The sequence below is a fragment of the Passer domesticus genome, chromosome 6 (genome assembly GCF_036417665.1).
Source record: "Passer domesticus isolate bPasDom1 chromosome 6, bPasDom1.hap1, whole genome shotgun sequence".
NCBI lineage: Eukaryota > Metazoa > Chordata > Aves > Passeriformes > Passeridae > Passer > Passer domesticus.
In genome coordinates, this window is record NC_087479.1 from 52,791,081 (window position 1) to 52,814,341 (window position 23,261).

Sequence of the window (23,261 nt, forward strand, 5' to 3'; positions counted from 1 at the left end):
GGCACCGCTCCGATGACTCTCAGCCCCAACTACTTGAATCCTGTCTATCCATTTCCATTGGAACAGCTTCTGCTGTGACAACAGCCCTACAACTGTGAGTATCTGGAGGATTGGCTCCTTTCTCCCGGCTGCTTTTGCAGGCGAGTAATTCCCAGTGCTCTAAGGAACGTGCTGAATGGAAGAAGCCTTGCAGGAGCTTTGGGAAATCCGGATAAATCACAGCAGCATCAGGTATCCCAGGCTGAGTTCCTTGAATGTCATGCACGTCCTGTGAGTGGAAACATCGCCTCCCTCTCAAACATTCAGAAAATCTGTAGCTGTTGGAAGCTACAATTTGTCTTCCCAGAGTCCAGTCCTGATTTTTCTCCTGAGATCCATTGAAAGCTCCATCATTCACATGCTCTGGAGGAAACTGTTTATACAGAGCTCATTAGGCTGCAGCAAAGGCTGGCTTCTCTCACTCATCAGCGTAGCTCTGACCATTGTACCAGAGCAGGGTTAAATGAGATACCGGGGAGAAATTCTTCCCTGTGAGGGTGCTCAGGCACTGGCACAGGTTGCCCAGAGAAGCTGTGGCTACCCCATCCCTGTCAGGGTCCAAGGTCAGGTTGAATGGGGCTTGGAGCAACCTGGAATAGTGGAAGGTGTCCCTGGCCATGACAGTGGGATGGATCTTTAAGATCCCTTCCAATTCAGACCACTCCAGGATTCTATGATTCACTGCCAGCAGCTCCTGAAAAGCCATGTGGACACGCAGCCTCCACAGCTTCCAAAAGAATCATAAAAAGGGATGTGGGGCAACTCTGGCAGAGCCGAGAGGATCTCTGGGAGCTGTCCCGGACCGGGCTCTGCTTCACTCCCTGCTCCAACGCCCGTAATTATCCCCCCATTGCGAAAGCCTGTGTGTGCTCCAGCCACCCGGCTGGGAGTTCTGCAGCCCGTGTGTGGCCGTGATAAATCACAGACAACTGCAATGAGAGCCCGGGGCTTCACACCCCGAGTGCCAAATGTGTCCGACAGCAGCGGCACCGGGAGCGGATCCGGCTGGGCGCAGGCCTGAGCCGCGCTGCCCCGAGCCAGAGCTGGAACACCCCCGAGCAGCTCCCCGGCTGATTCCTTGGGAAGGTCTGCCTCAGCCTCGCTTATCTGGTTTCACATCTTGCCTAGTGGCAGTGCTCTGTCTGGGGAAGCCAAAATTATATTTCTCTGGTTGTTCTCACACTCTTCGCAGCCTCTGCAAGCAGCATTCTCAGGGAAGAGGAAAGGGGAAAAAATAGGGGAAAAAGAAAAGGGGGGGGGGAAAGAAGAGTGGCATAAAATGAAGGGGGAAAGAAATGGGGGGTGAAAAAGTGGGGGGAAAATGGAAAAAGTGGGGGGAAATGGAGTGGGAAAAGAGGGGAGGAAATAAGGGGACAAGCAGGATAACACCAGTGGAAGTGAACAATGTACAAGCACGTGGGAGAGTCACAGGATATTTCCTCAAAATCCACAACAGGGCAGGTTGTTTGGGCAATTAAGGCAAGCACGGGAACAACACACTCCTTCTCAAAGGCACCGGCTTTCCTTTCCCTTTTACCCATGGTAAGAAGCTGTAACACTGTGTCACGTTGCCAGCGACAGGCTGCCACCCAGCTAAATAGGCAGGAAATGTTGAAGTGAAAAACGAATGTGGGGACTGATAAGTGACCTCAGCAGCTCCAACATCAGGCACCAAACCCCGACCAAGTTAGGAGCCCCAAAGTTTTGGGGTCTGGCACGTACTTGCATTAAAGCAAACCCCAAGTTTCTGAAAGCAAAGCCTTCACTGAACACCCGTGATCAACACTGGGAAAACCACTTCCTATGGCCTTGAAGAACTGAAGATTTCCACCCCAAGAGCTGTCACAAGCCTTTTGCTTGTGACCCCAACATAAAGCAGCGTTGTTCTATATGTCTGTGGAAGCTCTGCTGCCTCTTCTGCTTTTCACAGACTTCGAAATCCCACCAAAATTGGCTTGAGTGGGGTCAGAGCTCGAAAGGCAACGGCATAGCCAAAATTTCATACTCACTCTCTGCAGAGGAGATGCAAAAGCTGTACTTACCCACCCCTAAAACTCCAAAGCCAGGAAAAAAAATGGAAGCAGATACCAGGATTTGTTTCTGTGCCCTTAGTTTGCTTTTTGAGATGGATAACGTGACTACCTTCCTACTCTCAAGAGGAGACGTATTTTCTTTGCCTTTCAACAAGTTAGGGAGGGATGCACCAGGAGGAGAAGGAAATTTGGAATTAATGGATTCTAGAGTGTGATAGAGCATATGGCAATTCCCAAACAGCATCCATCACTCATGCTTCCCACAGGAGCCTCCCAGCTGTAGCAGCAGCAGCAACCCATGGAGAACCATGGATAAGCAGCCTTAAGCATGCTGCTGCAAAGGAAAGCCTGGGTAGGGCAAAGGAATTCCCTGGCATTTGCAGGTAAGTACAAGGATGTGGGGGTGGAAATGAGGCTGAGCTTGTCTCCAGGCTGACAATTTGATGGAAAGAGATGCTTTGACACTTGGCTTTTGCTGCATCACTCCCCAGTGAACTAGTTACTAAGGTTTCCTTTTAATGAAGGCATTCAGAGTCCAGAGATTAGGCAAGAGTAACACGGGAAAGGATGGGAGGTCACACCAGACCACTTGGAAAAACGAGAAGGCTGAAGCGTACACAGATATTGCAATCCTGAAATATCCCAGGGAACAGCAGCAGCAAGAAGGAAAGGGACTTTCTGAGAAAGCAGGTAGTGCCAGGATAAGGGGGAATGACTTCCCACTGCCAGAGGGCAGGGTTAGACAGGACATTGGGAGGAAATTCTTCCCTGTCAGGGTGGGGGGGCCCTGGCACAGATCACCCAGAGAAGCTGTGGCTGCTCCATCCCTGAAAGTGTGCAAGGCCAGGCTGGACAGAGCTTGAAGCAATCTGGGATGGTGGAAGGTGTCCCTGCCGGTAGCAGGGTGTGGAATGAGATGATCCTTAAGACCCCTTCCAAACCAAATAATTCCAGGATTCACTGACTCTATAAAATACCAGATCTATTAAATACCACCCCTTTACACAGAATTGCCTGTTACAACTTTAAATAGGTTCTGTACAAAGCTGCCATGTGACAGCTATGCCAACAACACCCTAAAACATGCCTATAAGTAGTTTGAAAAACCAAGTCAAAAATATCCCGGGACAGCTTTCGCAGTCGTGTTTATAGAAAGAGCACAAGCTTTGCCAATCAAGGTTTTTAAAAAAACAACCCACACAAGCCCTGCTCATCTGATTTTTCATATATGCAAAATGCAAACTCGATTCCTTCACGGCAGAAGGCTGAGTCTGGTAAAATATCAATCATATGTCACTTTGCTCAGATAGCTCTGGCACCCTTCCTGTTCCACAGGCAAAATGGAATAACAAATTATTCCCAAGGCTTTATTTTGAAGAACAAGGTGTAAGGTTTTTCTATAGTAAATATTAAAGCTCTTCTATATATTATAATCACACCCTTCCATGACTGCTTTAGGAGCTTCCTTCAAGCTGCTGAGCTTAAATAATTCAAGCTGCGCCGTGATTCTGTGTTCTACACGTGCGGCTGCAAACTGTGCTGCCTGTGGGAATTTCAAGGGCAGGTGCATCCCTGCCAGCTCCTCTCCATGTCACGGAGCTGTCACTGCCATCCTATCTCTGGATGCGGATTTCCCTTCTCCTCCTTCCGGTAAATCTCTCCCACAAAGGTCTCCATTCACTCTCTCCTGACTGGGAAATGTCAGCACGGCACCCTCAGGATCCAAAGACAACACATTCCTATTCCACAAGCTCAAAACTGGCTTTAGGGGAGATAAAAGAAACTCAAGAAATTCAGGGAAGGGCAAGGCATTCCTTCAATGTGACATTTAACAAATGTTTGATTTAATTTTTTTTTTCTTTTAAATAATCTTTGTCTTATTTTCCTCACTTCAGTGTCCAAATCCTCCGCACTATGGTTCCAGGTATGGACTCTAGGAATTATCATCTCTGAGGAGTGCAAAAGAGAGCCTGAATTTGAAAATGTAACAGACATGCATGTTTATAACCTTGACTTAAATTCACAGAAGCTTTAAACCCAAGCAGGCAAAACTAAGTTCTGTTAAAGAACAAGTTCATGTAGTATTTTCAAGGATTCTTGTGTTCTAACTCATCTCCAGTTGAAATACACTGACCAGAACTACTTCTTCAGACTAAAACTGCTACCTGAATTATTTTCAGTTCTAGAATAAGTACTTCAGACAGTATCACCTTGCTTTTGGAAATACCTTTTGTTTCTATATGGTTTAAAAAGTAGTAGCACACCACTTCACCCTCAGCTAGTTGCAAGTTGTCCATACAGCAAAACAACTCTCTGGGATTTTCTTCATCAAAGGTTTTGATTCCTCTTTCTATTCAAAGTTTAACAGACATTTCAAAAGAAAACAGACTTTCTACTTCTTTATTCTCACTTTCTGATCATCACTTGAAACACCAGCTTTAACCCCACATGTTCCCAGCTGAGGACAAAGGTGACAGAGGATGAACTATGCTGAGCCCTTTTCCATTTGAGAGTTTCAATTCAAAAGTGAAGTCAAAGAAAGACTTTGCAGAGCTCTTGCATTTCCACTGCAATTCCTGGAACCAAACCATCTCCTTCCCTGATGTCTTGTAAACCACAGTGCTGCACTGAATGCTGAGCAGAGCTTAAATCTGGAGCCAACCTTGCTAGATTTGAACTAGAATCAGAGAATTCAATTCCTCCCTGTGAGGGTAGTGAGGCCCTTGCACAGGTTGGTGGAAGATGTCCCTGCCCACAGCAGGGGGTGGAAATGGATGAGCTTTAAGGTCTCTTCCCACCCAAAACATTCTGGGATTCCATAAACAGTATAATGGTTTGGGAACTTCTGGAATAAAAGTCCAGATGTGGCTTGAAAATACACAAATTTTTTTTTTCCTTCAAAAAATACAGGACCAATCACCACCACAAATACAGATGTATATTCACACATCTTCTGGTGACACAGTTTTAGCCAAGGCAGAACTGCCAAGCCTACCTAAACCTGCTTTAAACTCTTTCCTCCCCCCTCATTAGTGCCAGAGACAGTATTTACAAATCAGTAACCCACAAAGTAAGTGAAGAAGTTCCACTTAAAATTTCACAACTCAACTGGCATTAGGTCAGTCTGAGGAAATGTAGCACTGCTGAATGGTGCTGCAACAGCTGACACCTCCAAGGAACAAGTTCTTTAATTCCTAGGGTGTTAGCAGAGGAATCATTTAAATTTGGGTCAAACTGGATCATTTAAGCTCAGGAATCAGGGGACTCAGCATTGCCAAAGGTCCCGAGCTCAGCCAGAGGAACGTTTCTAGGAACCAGCAGCTGGCACAGATCAGAAATCTGGTGAGAGAAAACTCAAGCAGAAACTGGATGTTGTAACATGTTAAAATCCCAGGAACCACAAGCCAAACACAGGCAATTCAGCCACTTTAGACAAGGAGAAGCCCAGCTGGCTGGAACGCTGCTTCCAGGAGAGCCCGTTTAACTCCCATTAGGAGCTGCCCCAGCTCTTTCATCCCTTACCCACATCGTTAGAGGTGTATTTAAACACACACCTTTGCTTGTGGCCCAGGTTTGATCAGTCAAGGCAACAAATACCACTTTTAAACAGACTGGACAGGGTTTGCAGCCCGTGCTGGGGGTGATCTGGTTTATATGCACTCATTAAGGTGCATTTATCGACCCACACGGGCGTGATGCCGCTCGGCCGTTCGGAAAGGCAGCAATTAAACACACTCAGCTCTCCAGCCAGGGCCAGGATCAGACTCTTTCAATAAGGTGGGTCTTAGAGACTCCATCACGCTGAAATATTACTTGGATTTCACTGCAGCTCGCACAGACAGGAGGAAAACAGACTTAAGGCCATCAGGAATGGTTAAGAGCAATGACTAAGTTACAGCCTTGGTCCCAAGAGCTCTTGGTTGAATTCTGGGGGGATGCTGAATGCTTCTGTTCTCCCACCAGTGCAGGTCACCATGGAGCCAGCGGGAACTCCAGAGGATAAACCATCAGCTCTCTGGCAGAGCAGCCTAATTACAACTTCCTCTGGGGAACCACAAAGCTTTTAAACAGTGCAGCCTACTTTTATGGAAATGCCACAGGTGCCTCCAACTAATTTTTAGAAAGATCCCTTGAAGTCAGGCAGTGGCTTCAAAACATCCAGGTGTGCTGAGTAGTGGGGAAGAGAGTCCTAGAAGTACTGTTCTGCCAAATGATGCTGTGATACTGCAAAACCACCCCCCACGTGCTTCCTCCAGCCTCGAGGAGAATATTCATATAGGGAAGGAAACAGCAAAACTTCTGAGGAACTCCTAGCACTGACAAGTAGAGAAACAACAACAAAAAAAATCAGAATTATCGCCTTCATTATCAGCTATAGGATTTGAGAACATTGACTGCACATTGAGGTGTTCAATGCATGGATCAGAGGGATAGGGAAGGGAAAAGCCCTCATCCATCCCAGTCACCTGCACAGGAGCACAAGGTAAAAGACACACATGGCTCAGAGCACCAGGCTCCAAGGAGTGGGGCACAAGGAGACAACGAGTGAGGCCAGACCACGGGAAATGTGAGTGGAGCAGTGATCCCAGAGGGATTCCTGAGCTGCACGAGCTGCCAGCTGAAGCAGAGCCAAAGTGGCAGCGGGAGACGCTCGCAGCTACCGGCCCAATGTCGGGAGGGCTGCTAGGAAGCTTCCAGGAGCTGCTGGAAGATCCGAGCAAGCTGCAGCAAGCTTTGCTTTCCCAGGCTGTGCCCAGAGTGGAAGGGTAAACAGCTGATAAGGAGGAATGTGCTGTAAAGGCCCCCCCAAGCAGCCAGAACCCCCCTGCTATCCCACAGCTCGGCCCAAGGACAATTCCCAGTGCCCATGCCCAGCACACACCTCCCCTCGGCCGGTTTTGCTGCTGGCACTCCAAATCTCAGGAGATTTGATCCAAAGAGGATCTGATGCTGGACAACAGCTGCAAAGAGCTCAGGGTGGAGGAGTTTCTGCCTCAGATTGCAGTTACAGTGCACAAGGAGGGATGTATCCACACAGGATATCCCCAGACACCAGAATTTCAGCTCCAGCTATTTGTCACAGTAAAACATTTTAAGGCAGCAGCATTCTTCAAAGTAAAATGACAGATAATATCCCATTTTAGAGCTCCAAAGCTAGCTCCTCACTCTTCATTTCAATAACTAAGATAAACATTTTATTTAAGAGCTGTATTAACAGGTAGAAACACACTTTGCTTCAGAAAGCCAGGCTGACTTACAGCCCTGGCTTTCTGCAGCATTTAAACTCTCAGTTCAAGATGAATTCCTGGAAATGGGGTGGGGGAACCCTCATTTCTCCTGAACAGAAACCAAGCACAAAGTCTGTGTTTGAGTCTCCAGCTCTGCTGCTTCCCACCCTGCTCACAACTTTGCCACACACGTGGGAGCACCAGCAGAGCTGAGTGACACTTCCTGGAGGAGGCCACGACTTCTGTCAGGTCTCTGCTCTGGCTGACACGGGGTCTGCAAAATGAACAGCCCCCAAATTACCTCAGGGGCCTCCTGCTCAGTGTCACCTCACAGCTTTCCTTCCCTGCCTCTGCTCGAGCTGGGGAGCGCCTGGAAGTTCTCACACCTCTGGTGAAGGATGAGCCCTTGGGGAGCCACAGCACCTGCAGCTTATCTGAGAGATCAGGAGCAAATATCCAAATGCTCACTGACTTTCCTGCTCCCCAGGCAAGGCCTGTCACAGTTACTGCCCTCCAAACACAAGTACATCAGTGTGCAGCATTAAGGTGTTTTATCCTGGAATGATTTGGGAGGGCAGGGACCTCAGTGATCATCCCATTCCAACCTCCACAGGCAGGGACACCTTGCACTGGCCTAGGCTGCTCCAAGACTTGTCCAACCTGGCCCTTTCAATTTGACAGGGACACTGGTCCTCCATTTATCTAAACACTTTGCATTTATATTTTCATGGGGGTCTAAATACACCAATGATGACTCCTTTGGGTCCATTCACAGCTTGCTTTGTTCAGCTGAGGGCTGAACATATGGTAGCATGAGCTCTCTAGCCTGAGAGAAAGAAAATTAAGACCTCACTACCCAAGCCCATGATTTCAAGCATTGCAAGTGGCTGTCCAGGACAGTGGTGGAGTCACCATTCCTAGAGATGTCTCAGGAATGACTGGACCTGGCACTCAGTGCTCTGGTCTGGTTGGCAAATTGGTGATCAGCCACAGGAAAAACCTGATGATCTTGGAGGTCTTTTCCAACCTAAATTATTCTGGGATCTACATAAGAAAGTCCAGCTCATAGAGCTCTGCACTGAGACCTCAAGGAAGCACCTGAAGCCACTTGTCTTTCTATATTTTTAAATTCACTGTGTTTGTTTTACACATAACACAGGCTACTCCAAGATCAACCATCTGACCCTCAAGGCCTCCTGCTCTATATAGGGTTACTACAGTGAACTGGGGTTTAATTATATTTAAATAGTGAAAAGCCAAAGCGCTGCTGCTGTGCTAGCCTCCCTGCCCCTCCATGATCCATTTCTCCCCACTGCCTCCCATGGTTTCCTTGGAAACATATGCAAGCTTAAATTGGATTGACATTCACTTAGTGGACAGATGGAGTTTGGAACAGCCCAGCGCCTGAAATTCAAGGCCGAGCCTTGGGATATGTCACGTTATCAATACAAAAAACAGCCCCCAAGCTTTGTGGGAAGGGAAAGGATCACCTAATTATTCAGTAACGAGCTCTGAGGTGGCATCTCAGGAAGGTCAGCGCTCACCCATTGTTCCTGATGAAAGCAGCGGGCTGAGCACGCGACCAGTTTTGTTGGGAGGGAAGGATTTAATTTTTGTTAAGCGCTGGGAAAACAGGGGAGTTCTTAAGCTCATTAGTGGTTTCAGGCAGGAGAACTGCTGCAGATCACATGTGGGCTGAGCACAGACAGCGATGCTCCATCCACACTGTAATTAAGCCGCTTGCATCCAAAACTTCATCCCTAGGCTGGAGTTATTCCTGGTAACTGATCCTGACCCACAGGCACCGAGAGGGACAGGGTTTGTATCACTCCTTTACAGCCCCAGAGGGGGCAGGACTGCACTTTCACCAAAGCTGGCAATTTATTCTCAAGTGGGAATTATTCCCTGGATCCTCTTCCACTATATAAGAGTAACAGGACTGTGAAGAAATTAAAATAGCTTTTTTTTTTTCCCCTGAAGGTTGGCTAAATATTGCTTCCCAACCACAATGTCTACCCTAACAGGAATGGAAAGGATTCACCTCTTTCCAACCAAAACACAAGGAGGACAGTAGAAATCCCCACATAAGTACATCCCTAGAGATCCCTAATGAAATGCAGCATCTAGGAAGGACAAGATGACAGAGTTCTTGGGAAGGAACAGCGGGGCAGCCAGCAGGCATTGCATATTCCCCCTCACCAGGAGCTCTGCCCACCACATGCTTGGTTATTGCAGGGGCTATCTCCAGGAAATCACCACCTCCAGGAATTAGGGACATGTCACACAGTCAGGGTTACCACGTAATTTTTAAGGAATAAACCCCCAAAATGCCTGGTTTGCTTCTGTTGCTTGTGCTATTTGCTGAAACCTAAGGAATTCCTGGGTTGGGATTTACCTGTCCAACTCAGCATTTCCGTACCTGTTCTGACACCTGGCATTTAGCCAGGATTTTAATAAAATCTCTTTTTTTCTCTGTCTACACGTGATTATAGCTGCCAAATCCTTTTCCTTTACTATCCTGGTCACCTTGGAGAGAGCTGCTCTGTCTCCTTACTCTGAGCCATCTCCAACCTTGAATCCTTCCACTGACTTTGGCTGAGCTGAACAAAGGAACAAACCCAAACATGCCTTTTGCATCTGTTTTTTACTAGTTTTTTATTCATCAAAAATAAACCTCCTGCAGCCCGCTAGTTCCCTCCACAAGCCTGCACTTCTGCTTTCTCTCCTTCCAAACCATTCATATTTATCAATACGTGATTACTGCAGCTTAATCCTCATTGCCTGCATTCCCCTCGGAGCCTCTCCAACCTCCCTCAGCAGAGACCTCGATGCTCCTCTCCACCCCGCCTCAAATCCTGCTCTTTTTCACACAATTCCCAACCCGGAGCCAGCGAGAACACGCTCAACCTGCCAAGCGCCCTGACAGAGCGAGCGCTCCGAAGGGATTCCAGGGACGTGGCCCCGGCTCCGTTTCCCGTTGGGATGCTCGTCAGTTCGCCCAACTCGCCCGGCGAGGATGCGGAGCCGGGAGCGCGAGGGTGCTCCAGCTCCAGCTCCAGCTCCAGCTCCAGCTCCAGCTCCCGCCGCATCCGCCCGGCCCCGCTCCCCGCGGCGCCTGCCCCCTCCTGCCTCCCAAAGTCAGCCCCGAACTGCCCATTTCTCTCCTCCGCTGGCGATTGCAGCCTGCTCCAGGTATTCCGCAGGCACACGGAGACACAATGAGGACGGGCACCGGATAATGCTGTGCTGCGGGAAGGCTGGCTGAAGCTCCCGATTTTCCGTGCTTCCCACAGGCCACAGGCAGGAACAATAGAAGGCCAGGCACGGTGTAAGTAGGAAGCGATGCCTGGGATCTCGATGCTTCCCCAGCACTGAGATTTTATTTCAAGGGTGATAATTCAGACACCGAAAAATCAGCTGCCAGCAAAGCAGTTTTATTCCAATCAATGGAAGGAAACCGCCTGCTTTTTATTTCTAAGAGCCTCGTAAATAATTTGAAATACTGAGATACAGGCAGCCTCTAAAAGCCAAGATCTTTCATTAAAAAAAATAAAAATCAAGGCTGCTGAGCTGTAGAGTTTCAAAGCAGAGCGTGAGAAAGCCCTTCAAAAACTGCTGGAAGAACAATGGGTGCCAGTGAGCGCTCCTGTGATGTGCCTTACAAAGGGGGGAAACCTAAAAGTCATCATCTTCTTTAGTCACACCTTTGTTTAGGAGAACTGGGACACGAGGAACGCAGCTCCCGGCAGCTCGGAGCCCAAGCATCATCTTATTCCCGAGAACCACACGTTTAACACAAATCCCACCCGCTCTCCACGTGCCTTTTCCGTCCACAACAGGGCAGCGCCCAGGGAATACAGCAGGAGAAAAATCCCACCTGGGCTGCATCCCCTTCTCCGGCAGGGGAAGGAGGGAGCCACAAGACACACGGATCCCAAATCCTCCCTGCTCCCAGCATCCATCCCCGTGCCGGCTGCGCCATCCCATGGGATGGGCTGACACCCTGCCAATGCCACCAGACTCCTGTCACGGTGCCTGGCTGCACGTGTGACAGACAGCAAACACCCCTCGAAACCCCGCGCTGCCAAGTCTCCAAAAGCACTGGGAATTTTAAACGGCGAAGGAAGGAGAAGGACAAACCGAGGGATTCCAAGCAGCCCTCGGAGAGGGTCCGGCCAAACACCTCTCCTGAAAACGCACCTCTAACCTAAGTCAGAGCCGCCACCAGAGGTGACACAAGCGGCATTCCCGGCCGTGCCACGTGGGAGAAGCGCAGCGGCAGGGCCCTGAGCACGGCGGCTCCGGGGAGTGACACGCACCCCCTGCCCATTTCATGGTGTTTGTTTAGCTGCACGCCACCGGCACGGCTCAGACCCCCGCGGGGACTGCCCGGTGCCACCGGGCTCGCAGGGCGTTCCATCGCTCATTCCCACGCGGTTTAATTCAAGGAAAGACACGTCCATGCGTTTCCCCGTCATCAACCAGCAAGAGCCCAGCACTGCCAAATGGGAGCATCGCTCGCAAATCAGGCCAAAATCAACAGCGTTCCTTGAATTATTTTTGACCCATGTGGAGCTAATAACCACCCATCCTCTATGGAAGATGTCCTGAAATTTAATGTATATCAATAAGCAGCAGATTGAAGGGAAAACAACTGCTCCTCCAGGGCAACCATCCTCATTTTCAGCTGCTTTTCCTCAGAAGCAGAGCAGCACTGCCATCCCCACTGAGGGACTTCCACTATGATTTAAATCAAATTATTCTTTGGAAATTATACAATTGTAATTTTGAGAGACTGGAGATTTCACAAAGAGGTTCAGGTTCAGTTCGCTCAGCTGACTGCACTTTTTACATCCTGCCAGCTCTCCATACTCTGATTTTATAGGGGTTTCACCCACATGGCCAGAAAAAAATAACATGGAACAGATCAATTAAATTCCAATGGCACAAATATTGACAGGGCCTAAATGAGTTGATTTTAAACCAGATTTATATTTATTTTTCTAAGTGATACCCTTAGTTTCTCTTTTTAGTAACTTCAGTCCCTTGTTTCACTTTACTGCATGATAAAGTTTTCCAGTGTCTTGTTCTTCTAATGGAAGGGGTTTTTTTTAAATTCACATGAAATATTACTGTGACCCTATTCTACTTTATTTATAATAAAGCTCCATGCTAAAATAGCAAATCTGGGCAATAACTGGACAAAGTTATGGCACTGTCCCATACAATCTTGTTTCTTTCTGTGTTTTAAGAAATAAAACCAGTAGTATCAAATTTAAGTGTGTTTTCCCCATTTCAAGGATATCAGGTGCCAGTACAAGTGTGAAAGCATAGAGAGTTAAATTGTGATGGTCTTACAAGTAACTCATTCACTGAGAACAACAATCTGGCCACAAATTTCAATATTTTCTGCCATTAAATCCATTACTTTGGTCTCAACAAAAGAGAAGCTGCCATGCTGGACAGCTGTGATCAAGGCTGAAGGACCAAAAGCCTGCAGTCCTCATGCTGAAGCACCAGGAACAATTCCTTCTGAGCATCCTCCACAAAACATCCCCTGTTCTTCCCTTTAAACACTGTCTGCATCCAAAACTGCAACGTCTTCCAGACTTCACACTTGGAGACTAGCTCAAGACAGCCCAAATCTGCAGCTGGGAATATAACCAGCTCACCTATGAGCTGCTGGAAACAGGCACATAAATCATCACTCACACCGTGAGTTCAAGCAGGACAGCAAACCAGACGGTCAGAGCCCTCGGATGGGGAAATCCCCCGGGACTGAAGCACATCCCTCTCTGTCACAGCTCAGCCACCCCAGCCCCTGCCAGCTCCCAGCTTGTGTTTGAAGCTATTTTCAGATTCATTACTTCTTTGGGCTGCTCATTTTTGGTTGGTCTTTTTTTCCCCCCCTGTATTTCCCAGTCATCTGAACACTGCTTCATTTATTATTATCAACATGAGAGTTGTTTGGCTGGTTCGTGTGACACCAAGGCTGTCCTGCTGCTGCTTCCATGAGTTGTATCCCGGTGGTTAACTGAGATCCCAGAATCAATGAACTTGGAAAAGAACTCCGAGATCATCGAGTCCAACCTGTGACCAACCACCACCTTGTCACCCAGCCCAGAGCAAGGAGTGCCACATGCAGTCCTTCCTTGAACACCTGCAGGGATGGGCATTCCACCACCTCCCTGGTGTCAGCCCCTTCCAGTGCCTGACAACCCTTCACAGGAAGAAATCCCTCCTGATAACTGGGAGATGGGCAAAAAAAGCCCCACACAGCTCCTTCTGAATGTGGTATTTGCACATCTGAGCACACCTTCCTGTTTTTGCAGAGCCAGATCTCATCATTCATTCATTTGCTTGTGATCTGAACATGATGCCAAGCAGCGAGCATGCCTTTGCCTACCGCTCCTAATTATTTTTCAATTGTTTACTTTGGACAGATTTCCTGCTAAGGGCTTATTTTTAGTGCTGCAGCAGCATTAGAAAAGCTTTTGCTGAAGGGTGGATTTCCCCCCAAATCACGGCCAGGCACTCCCTAAATCTGATCTCCACAAGACTGGACCAGCACACGTGTCCCACAGGGCCCCCAGGTCACACCACAGCGATTAACACCACCACGGCAAACAAAATTAACCTGCATCACCTAAAACACAACAAGTTCCACCTCAACAGCAGGAAGAACTTTCCACTGAGTGTGGCAGAGCACAGGAACAGGCTGCCTTCCTCTCTGGAGACATCCCAAACCCACCTGGACATATTTCTGTGTCACCTGCTCTAGGTGGGGATGGTCTCCAGGGGCCCTTCCAACCCTAGCTGTCCCATGATACTGGTTAAAAAGCCAAATAAACACTAAGGCTTCCAGAGTGGAAACAGAAAGGTGATACAGACAAACTGGCAAGAAGGACAGAGTACCGACACTTAACTGAATGATTCAGCTGGATGAGAACACGTCAGTGGCCTCCAAAATAACATTTCTGCCTCAAGACACAAGGGTGTGACTGTTTTCCCCCCAAACCCCACACTTCTAAGTTGCACCTTACTGTTCTGTGCAACTGTCACCATCAACCCCCAGCAAACAAAGCATCCAGAAAGGATCCACTTGCACAAACTTCAGGGAATTATTTTTCCCTGCAGGCTTGGCGTTTTCCAGCTGATTTTACACCTATCAGTAGCACTACACTTCTCTGCTCTGCTCCAGCTGGAAAGCAGTTGGAAATGCTACACTGCATTCATGAGGAAAACAAACAGAAATCAATGTTTAAATCCAAAACATCCTGCTAAATCACACTAATGCACGATTTCCTATCACCAGCAAACATTTAGACAGTTCCAGCTGAAGCTCGGAACGATTCAGGTAGCCAGGACATGACAAACGTGAAGGATGGCCCGGGATGAATATGTGAGCAGGATATTTCTGTTAAAGCGATCAGCAGCGTGCTGGTATTTAAATCACATTAAGATTTCAAAAGCATCAGTCTATCACGCAGCTCGTGTCACTCTTTCTCACAACCACGACAGCCAGAAGCCTTAAAATAAAGCACCGAGCCCCCCAGAACACCACGGAGCCCCTCAGCGTGGAGCAAGCACTCGCTAATTGTGGCAAACTGATGGACAGATCAATTAACCAGGCAAGCAAAAGCCCGGCAAAGCCTCTCGCTTTGAGGTTCGCCTGCTCCTGACAATGATGACTTCAGATGGAGAGCGAGCACGAGGGGCAGCTGGATTCTTTAAAACAAAACACAACCAGAACCTCTTTCAGATAAGCATTTTGTGGAAGGAGAGAGGGGAGGGGGAGAGGCAAACCGAATAGATCCCAAATGCTCGTATTTTTTAAGTTTTCATGGCTGCTCTTGTGAAAGAGAGGGGGTTCCTGCGTCTCCCTGTGCCGGGGCAGGGAAAGGGACATCGGGGTGCGGGTATCCCCGTGTTGGGGCTGGCTGTCGAGCAGGAGCCCGGGGAGCACTTGCTAGTCTTCCCGAGATCTGCCCAGTCACATGTGCTGGCTCCTGCGCCTTATAGAAGCAGCTGGAAAAGAGGGAGCCAGCGGAGCTGCCTCCATTAGGAGCCACCGCTACACAAAAGGAGAAGAGGAAACAAGCCGACGGCCACCGGAGCAGCCGCCAGGAAAGGAGAGATGCCCAGAGCCACGGGGAGCGCACGGCAAGTGGGAAAAAATCGCGATGGAAATGAAAACTGCTCTGCTGTCCCCCAAAGAGGCTCGATGGTACCTGCTTGACAGGGACGCGGGGCTCGCAGCCCGCCCGGCATCACATCCTGCAAAGCATCGGGAACTCGCCGGACTGAACCGCTCAGCGCTCAGGGGAGGGGCCCATCGCCCCGTTGGGGCGTGGGGCGCCCCAAAACACCAACCCCCGCCAGCCCGTCCTGTGCCAACTCCCGGCCGGGCAGCGCCGGCTCAGCTCCGACATCCGGAGGGGCCGAGGACAGCGACGGCTTTCCCTGGGAATCGCCCCCGAGCCGGCGATGCCGAGCCGAGCAGCCCCCGGGGCAGGGAGCCCCCCGGGGCCGCGAGCCCCGCAACTCCCCCGGGCCCCCCCGGCCCGGCCCCGCCGCCTTTGTGCTGCCCGAGCGGCAGGGGCGGGGGAGCCCGGGGGGGTTCGGCGGGGCCGATCCGGCCTCGCACCGGTGGGACCGCGCGGGGTAACGGCGGCCCGGCCCGGCCCACCCGCCACCGAGCCCGCCGTGCCCTCCCGGCGCTTCCCCGCCGCCGCGGGAAGTTCCCGGTGGCCCCGCGTACCCCCCGCCCCCCAAACCCCGGGGCGGCGGCACCTGCTCCCGGCCCGGCGGAGTTCCCGGGGGCGGAGGGACGAGCCGGCGCCGCGGGGACCGCGTGTGGACTCACCGGGAGGCTGCCGCAGGCCCCGGGGGGGAGAAATCCAGCGGCGGGAGCGCCGCGAGTCCCGAGCTCCGCGCTGCTGCTGCGTCAGCGCCGCCGCCTCCTCGGCTGCGGGATGGGGACGAGGCGCCACCGCCGCCGCCCGCCCCTGGCCGCGGGGCGTCGCGGAGCGGGCGGGCGGAGGCCGGAGCGGGCGGCGGAGGGGCCGGGAGGGGCGGAGGAGGGGGCGGAGAAGGGACCGGAGGAGGGACCGGGGGCGCCGCCGCCGCCGCCGCCGCGAACTCCCCGCAAGCCGCGAGCGCCTCCGGCCTCCTTCCTGCTTCCTCGTCCGCAGCCAATGGCCGTCCGCCGCCCGCCGCTCGCCCCGCCGCGCCGGCCAATCACGGCCGCCTCTCCCCGCCGCCGCCGGCCAATCGCCGCGGCGCCCGCCCCCGCCCCGAGCCCCCCTCGGCGCCCCCCCACTCCCCTCACGGAGCCCCCCGCTCTGCCGCCCCTCGCCCGTGGCGCGGGGTAACCGGGAAAACCGGGATCACCGCCCCGCCGGAGCTCTGGGTAGCCCCCGATGGCCGCGATTCCCTCACAGGACGGGGGCGTGAGGCGGCCTCGCGCGCTAGTCAGGCCACCCCAGTAGGTCCCTCAGAGGCGCCCGAGGCGCCCTCACGGCTCTGGGGTGTGCCCGGCGCATCCCGGCGGCGGTCACACTCAAACCGAGTCCTGCATCCTAACTCTGGGAAAGTTGTATGTCCCAGGGGTCCGGCGGGAGCTCCGCTGAGAAATGCCGGAGAGCAGAGGCAAAAGGCAGAGCGGGTTTGAGCGCCCATCATTCCCACCCCGAGATGGGCACTGGAAAGGCCACGGACACCCCTGTGTGGCAGCCGGCCCTGAGCAGCCTTGCGAGCCAGCACCAGGGGAATATCCCGTTGCATTTTAGGGGAGAAAAGGCCAACAGGGAGTTCTCAGGTGTCCCAGAGCTTCCCCACAGAACCTGTCCTCGCTGGGACACTCAGGTGTCCATGGCTTCTATGGTCTTACCAACAGGTGAAACATGGCAGCAATGAGAACATCTGGAAAACTCCATGTTTTCCTGGAAAAATGAGTTCAAAGCCCTAAAGCAGACCCAACAAGCCACGGAAGTTATTTGATCAGTATCTTTAGCAGTACCACAGTCCCCATCACTGAAGCCTCTCCATCAGTTGCAGAATGGGATTTTTCCATAGAATCATGGAATCTCCTGAGTCATGGATGCACAGGAATCGAGCCCCACTCCTAGCCCTGCACAGGACAGCCCCAAAATCCCACCATGTGCCTGAGATCATTGTCCAAACGCTTCTTGAGCTCTCTCAGGCTTGGAGCTGTGACTGCTTCCCTGAGGAGCCTGTTCCAGTGCCAAATTTGTCCTATTTCTTTTAAATTTGGGAAACAGCTGGGAAGGAACTGGCACATGGAACAAGCAACCCATGGGGCTCCAGGAGACAAATACACACACAATGAGGGTGAGACCCTGATGATCTGCTTGAAATTCAGCTAAACTGCAGGAGTCCTAAGAGCCTGAAATACTTCCTGCCTTGTTCTGGTGGTCCACAGGGATCTTGCAAACAACAGCAGGATCAAGCACTGGAATGATTATTCCAGGATCCAGATGTTACACAGGAGAAGCTTGAGAGGAAATTCAGCTATTTGGAGACACTGATCCCTGAAACAAATCCCAGTCGTTGGTGATGGAGCAGGGAAAAATAAAAAACCTTAAAAGCTACACCTCTGGAAGCCCTCAAGGTGCAGTAGGGCAACTCTCCTTAAAAACTCTCTGATATTGTTTAGGAGTTGGTCTTGGATGATCCCTGTGCATCCTTTCTACTTCAGGATATTCTGTGATTACCCCATTTTGCTGCTGCCCTTTGGAAATGCAGCCTTTGCATGAGACTTTTTCAGGCTCTATTTAATGCAGCTGGACATCACCAAGAGCCACTCCACAAGGACAAAGGTTCTGTCTCCTCAGACCGGAGCTGCTCCCCACCTGAAAAGCAAAGGCAGCTCGTGGTGCTGCCAAATTGTTCCCTAAAAATGATATTTTACTGGAGTTTTTCCCTCTGCTGTGAGCCACAGGGACAGGAGGGAAATCACAGCACTCTGAGATCAGAGTTCAATTTTGGTTTCACACGGAGCACACTTAACTCCAGCTGTTAGATATGTTCAAGTGACTTCCAAAATCTACCATCTCAGACTCCCATAGCTAAACAGAGTCATATTTGAGTAAAAAAGTGAAGAATCTGGGAATTCCAAAGTGTTGAAATCCCCCTGCAACTCAAGCAGCAAACCCACAGTGTCACAGTGTTCCAGAGGGAAACACTTGGGCAAAATTCATGCTGAAGTTTGGTGACAAATATCATTTAACAGCTGCTTTTTGGGGAAAGTGGAGGTGAGGCCACCTTCCCTCTTCCAGGTGTCTGGAATAGGAGAACATCTGGACATTGGACAGGTTGAGGATGAGGAGCTGTGTGCTCCAGAGCTGCACAAGAGTGTGAAGCACAACGGAGCCATCTGCAGAGCTCCCTCTCTTTTGAGATACTAATTCATTCTCAAGTGGGGCTTTTCCTCGTCCCTTTCTCAGAGGGATGAGGGGGGAAAATGGGAAGCTAATTGCTGATTCCAGAACAATATGTCTGTGTGTCTGCCGGGCTCCAGCCTCTGTCAGGCGGCGACACAGCCGAGATGCAGCATTTGAGCTTTTTTCTCCCCTTATTAACTGGGAAGAACAAGCCACCAAAGCCCTGACACGAGATCTTCCTACCCCAAATACCCCAAATTCTGGCCTGTTTTTTGGGAAAGGGAAAACATCCAGGGATACAGACTTCCTGAACAGCAGTACAACAAGAATATTTGTCCCCAACTCAACTCACAATTTGGGCTGTGGCAGCGCCTTGCTGAGGTAGTACCTGTTGGTAAAAGGGGTTGTAAAGCCCCATGGCTGTGGGAGAGCTGGGCCAGGAACCAGCAGGGATTAAGAGATTGTCCCTCCTCTGGGACAATTGCACCCCTAACTTCCAGGTACTGGGGTGGGACAGGAACACACAGCTGAGCCTGTGCTAAAGGGAAAGAAGGAAAAAGAGGATTTCACCATTAACACAGGGAAAACAGGGAATAGGATCTTTGCATTTTCTGATTTTAAGTTTCAGGAGTAAAACCTTTAGTTGTCCCACAGGAGAATGGGAAAGAGCCCCAGCACCTCACTGTGGGACAGGTTGGGAGAAGGGCATTTGCACTGCACACTCAGAGCTCTCTGACTTTCAGGAACAGCTATGGTGAGTTTTAAAAAGTCACAGGAAATCCAAGAGGAAAAATGCCCCAGCAGGGCTGCAAGGACACAGAAAGAGAACATGGAGTTCTGGTGTTCATGATGGCAGGAGGCTGGCAGCACCTCTTTTTAATCCAAGTGGGGAGGCAGTGCATCCCTGGGAACACCTGAGCTTCCTGCACAGCCACAAACTGATGGAGAGCTTCCATTCCCCTGGCAGCTTGCAAATAGGCATAGAAGCTTAAGCAACAACCTTAATCTGAGTAAGCTCACACTCTAAGAGCAGCAGTGTGGAGGATCCTGCACCAACTGGTTCCTTGGCTGGGCCTCAGGGAAGGACTTGGCTGCAGGGAAGAGCCTGGCACAGCTGCAAGGGAGAGGATGGCCAGCCCCACCTTCTCAAACAGCCTGGTGGCCACAGATGGGGATAAACCCATCCTTGGGTCTTTATGTGGCCCCTGTCTGGCTGCAGTGACAGGGCTGGGTTAAAAAGTCTTTAATTCAGCACATCTCAGCTGCATCCCATAGGGATCCTGCCCTTTCCAGACCAAGAAACATCCCCAGATCCAGCTGTGCGATCCCATCCCTCCTGATGTCCCCACAGAAAAGGTGCTGGTGCTGCAAAGAGATGGGTTTTGGTGGTTCCCTCCTTTCCTTCCCCCTTCCAGGGTTAACCCAGTAACTGCAAAAGGCCAAATGAATCCCCGGTGGAGCTCCATGGACTGAGTTGGAATTCTATTACACCAAAAAAGCAAATTGGCTGTGAGTGTTCAGGTCTGCAGCAAACCAGCTGTGGTTACAGAGGCAGCTTCCTCTGAGAGTTCTGTTTAAACATCAGCATTTGCTCATTTTTAGCTGGGTGAAATATTCCCCTTTTTCCACCGGAAGAAGCCAGAAGGGATTCAGGCTGGAGGAGAGGGCTCTGCCAACACAGAGCTGTCACACAGGATCTCATTACCTACCTGGAAAAATCCAAATTACGGTATTGGTGTCTCAGGGAATCATCTGCAGCTTTTTGGTGCCGTTGCTGCTACAAAGGTTTAATTTATAATTTATTTTATTTTAGTTTTCAAAATTTCATGCTGTTTGTATCCGATATTGTCTATGAAGCAGCAGTGGCAAGGAAGTTCAGCAAATGAAAGGGGATTGCTGTGTTCTATTTCTTATTTCACCTCTCATCTTAACACTTTAAAGTGCTTTAATAAGGAATATATAATAGATATAATATATATAATTTATTGATGGAGGGGAAAAACAGAGGGACAATGAGAATAGCTCAGTGGGGACCAGCACAGTCAGGAAATGAGACTGGATTGAATTAAAGCAGAAAATCACAGGACTAAGAGTTGAGAACATCCCTGAGTGTTCCAGTGGATAGAGGTGAATGTGTGTACTTCAGTACATTGCAAAATCAGGATTAAAAGCAAAGACTCTGCTTTATGAGCTGGGCCATGGCAGGGAGTGGCAAACTCGCATGCACAGGAAGAATAAATGTCCTGCCTTGAGTTCCCAAGGTAGCCATTCTTTTATGAAGTGTGATCCACAAAAGCAGGGAGGCTGAGGGGATCGCAATGCAAAACACATGTCCCAGAAAGTCAGGATGGGAAAGCAAGTAGCAATTATGGGACCATCTGTGCTGTGGGATGGGCTGTGGCAGAACCAGCACCGGTCCTTCACCCCTCTGCGGGTTGTTGGGCTGGGGCAAACACTTCAGCTGCGGTCTGCTTGGAAAAATCAGTGGGAACAAACCCATGGCTGCTTGTACAACTCCTCGCACAGCATTAATACAGGAAAAACCTAATAAGAAATCCCAAAGGCACCGCTCAGCCAATCTGCATTTCCAGAGAAACAGCTGGATCAGCAGGAAATCTTCATCTCTCTTTTGTGTCCCTCAGGTGGGTGGGAGCTCGTGCCAGCACACGGACATGCGGACAGGGACATTCCTCAGTGGGGGGAGATGTGTCTGCTCCTTCACACTCCTGCCACCACAGGGACACAGGGGCACTCCTAATTTCCGATGTGAAAAGGAAACATCACTCCTGGATGCTTTACTGTTTCCTCGTCCCCAGGCTCCCAAAGATGTCCAGCACCCCGAGGCCCACCCAGAGTCCCATTCAGAGATGTTTTCAGCCCTTAGCATTGTTTTTCATTCCTTACTTTTGGCAGCTGGAGGCGAGATAGCACAAGGAGGAACTGATATCTCCATGGGCTTTTTGTGGGACATCAGGAAAAGCTCCAAAATCTTCATAAAGACAATAAGAACATCTCAGTGTTGGGGGAAAATGCACACACACACACACACACACACAAATCTGTTAATTCTCTGCCTCATCACAGGGGTTGGGGTTGAATTTGGGCTCAGCACTCACAGTGTGAAGCTTTTGCATCTCCATTCCTTGTTGACCATACATCAGGCACTCACTGGGAAGGTTTGGAGCTCCCCTGTGCAAATCTCCCTCTTAGGGACATGTTTTAGTGGTGGCCTTGCAAGTGCCGGGGGAACGGTTGGACTCGATGGTCTTAAAGGTCTTTTCCAAACTAAACGATTCCATGATTCTATGATAATCCTATTAGCATTAACATGGGCTGTGTGGCTAAATCCCCACATTCTGCACAGAAATTGAATCCCTGAGGGGTTGGCTTAAAATAACAAATACTCAGAAAGAGAGAGACGGGAGCAAAGGAGGGTTTGCCCGGTGATGGGGTCTCCTATGGGAAGTAAATCAGGCACTGCTCAGGGATTTGGAGCTGCTGTGGAGAGTCATCTGGACTGGGGAGGGATCTGGAGGATGTGCAATTGGCTGGGGGAAATGCTGTGCCCTGGGTGGGCAGCACCTCCTTAATATCTTTTCCTACACCTTTTCTCACTCTTGTTTGATAGCAGTGACAGAGAAAAAGGAAAGGAAAAAAGGAAGGGTCAGTGCATCATTTCCTCCAGACTTTGAAACACAGGATGGGTTTTGAGGGAGAGGTGTGTCAGGGGACAGATCATCAAGCGAGTGCTGGTGCTGTGAGGAGAGCAGAGAAAAACCCTGGTGCAGAGACACCATAGCAGGGGAGGAACAGCCGTGCTCAAAAAGCTGGAAAACAGGCCATTGATGTTGAGGTCCTGTCCATGTGTCCAATGGCAGGATCTTCCCATGGGATGGAGTGAGGGGTGACAAGGGTGCTGGACAATGGGGGAGCTGCTGCAGAGGAGGATGTGGGCCCCATGGCTGCATGTGGCCACAGCTCTGGGCTCAGCTGCAGGCTTATCCTAAAGTCCTGGCTGCTGCAGCCCTTGCAAAAATAGTCATTAACCCAAATATCCTCATTAGTTCTTCACATGATGACTTGTAGTCCACCAAAGTATTCCTGCAGTGTGAAGATTTCTGCTCTTTTGAGATATAAAGGAGCAGGGAGTAAAGGGAACTTTAATTCAGGAGACCCTGGATGATAGTGATCATTCTTGGCCTCACATTTAATGACCAGTTTATTCCTCAGAAGCGTTCATGAAGTGAATGGTGGCACAGCCTTGCTCCTGTCCCAGCTCAGAAACCCCCAGCGGGTTCACACTCGGCCTGGAAACCGACCAAACTTAAACAAAGTGGGTTGTTCATACTGTTTGGACAGAGCCTTGGATCAAAACCCATTTATTCTGCTATTACTATTCATTATTCCCTCCAGTGGTACCCTGGATGTTTGAGCTGGGATCTGCTTAATCCTGTAAAGCCCAGCTTCTCCTCGTGCCAGAATGGGGAACAGAGTCATAATTCTCCATTCGCAGCCTCCCAGGCTGTTGCCATGGGAATGATGCAATGTTCCCAATT

General features: G+C 50.3%; 1 protein-coding gene across 1 annotated transcript in view; it reads right to left on the minus strand.

The window, feature by feature from the left end:
• Positions 1 to 16,487, minus strand: part of BAHD1 (bromo adjacent homology domain containing 1) — a 32,503-nt gene extending 16,016 nt beyond the window's left edge. The window contains exon 1 of the mRNA XM_064425598.1: positions 16,167 to 16,487. The gene's annotated coding sequence lies outside the window, so the exon portion shown is untranslated. The remainder of the gene's footprint in view (positions 1 to 16,166) is intronic.
• Positions 16,488 to 23,261: the final 6,774 nt, after the last annotated feature.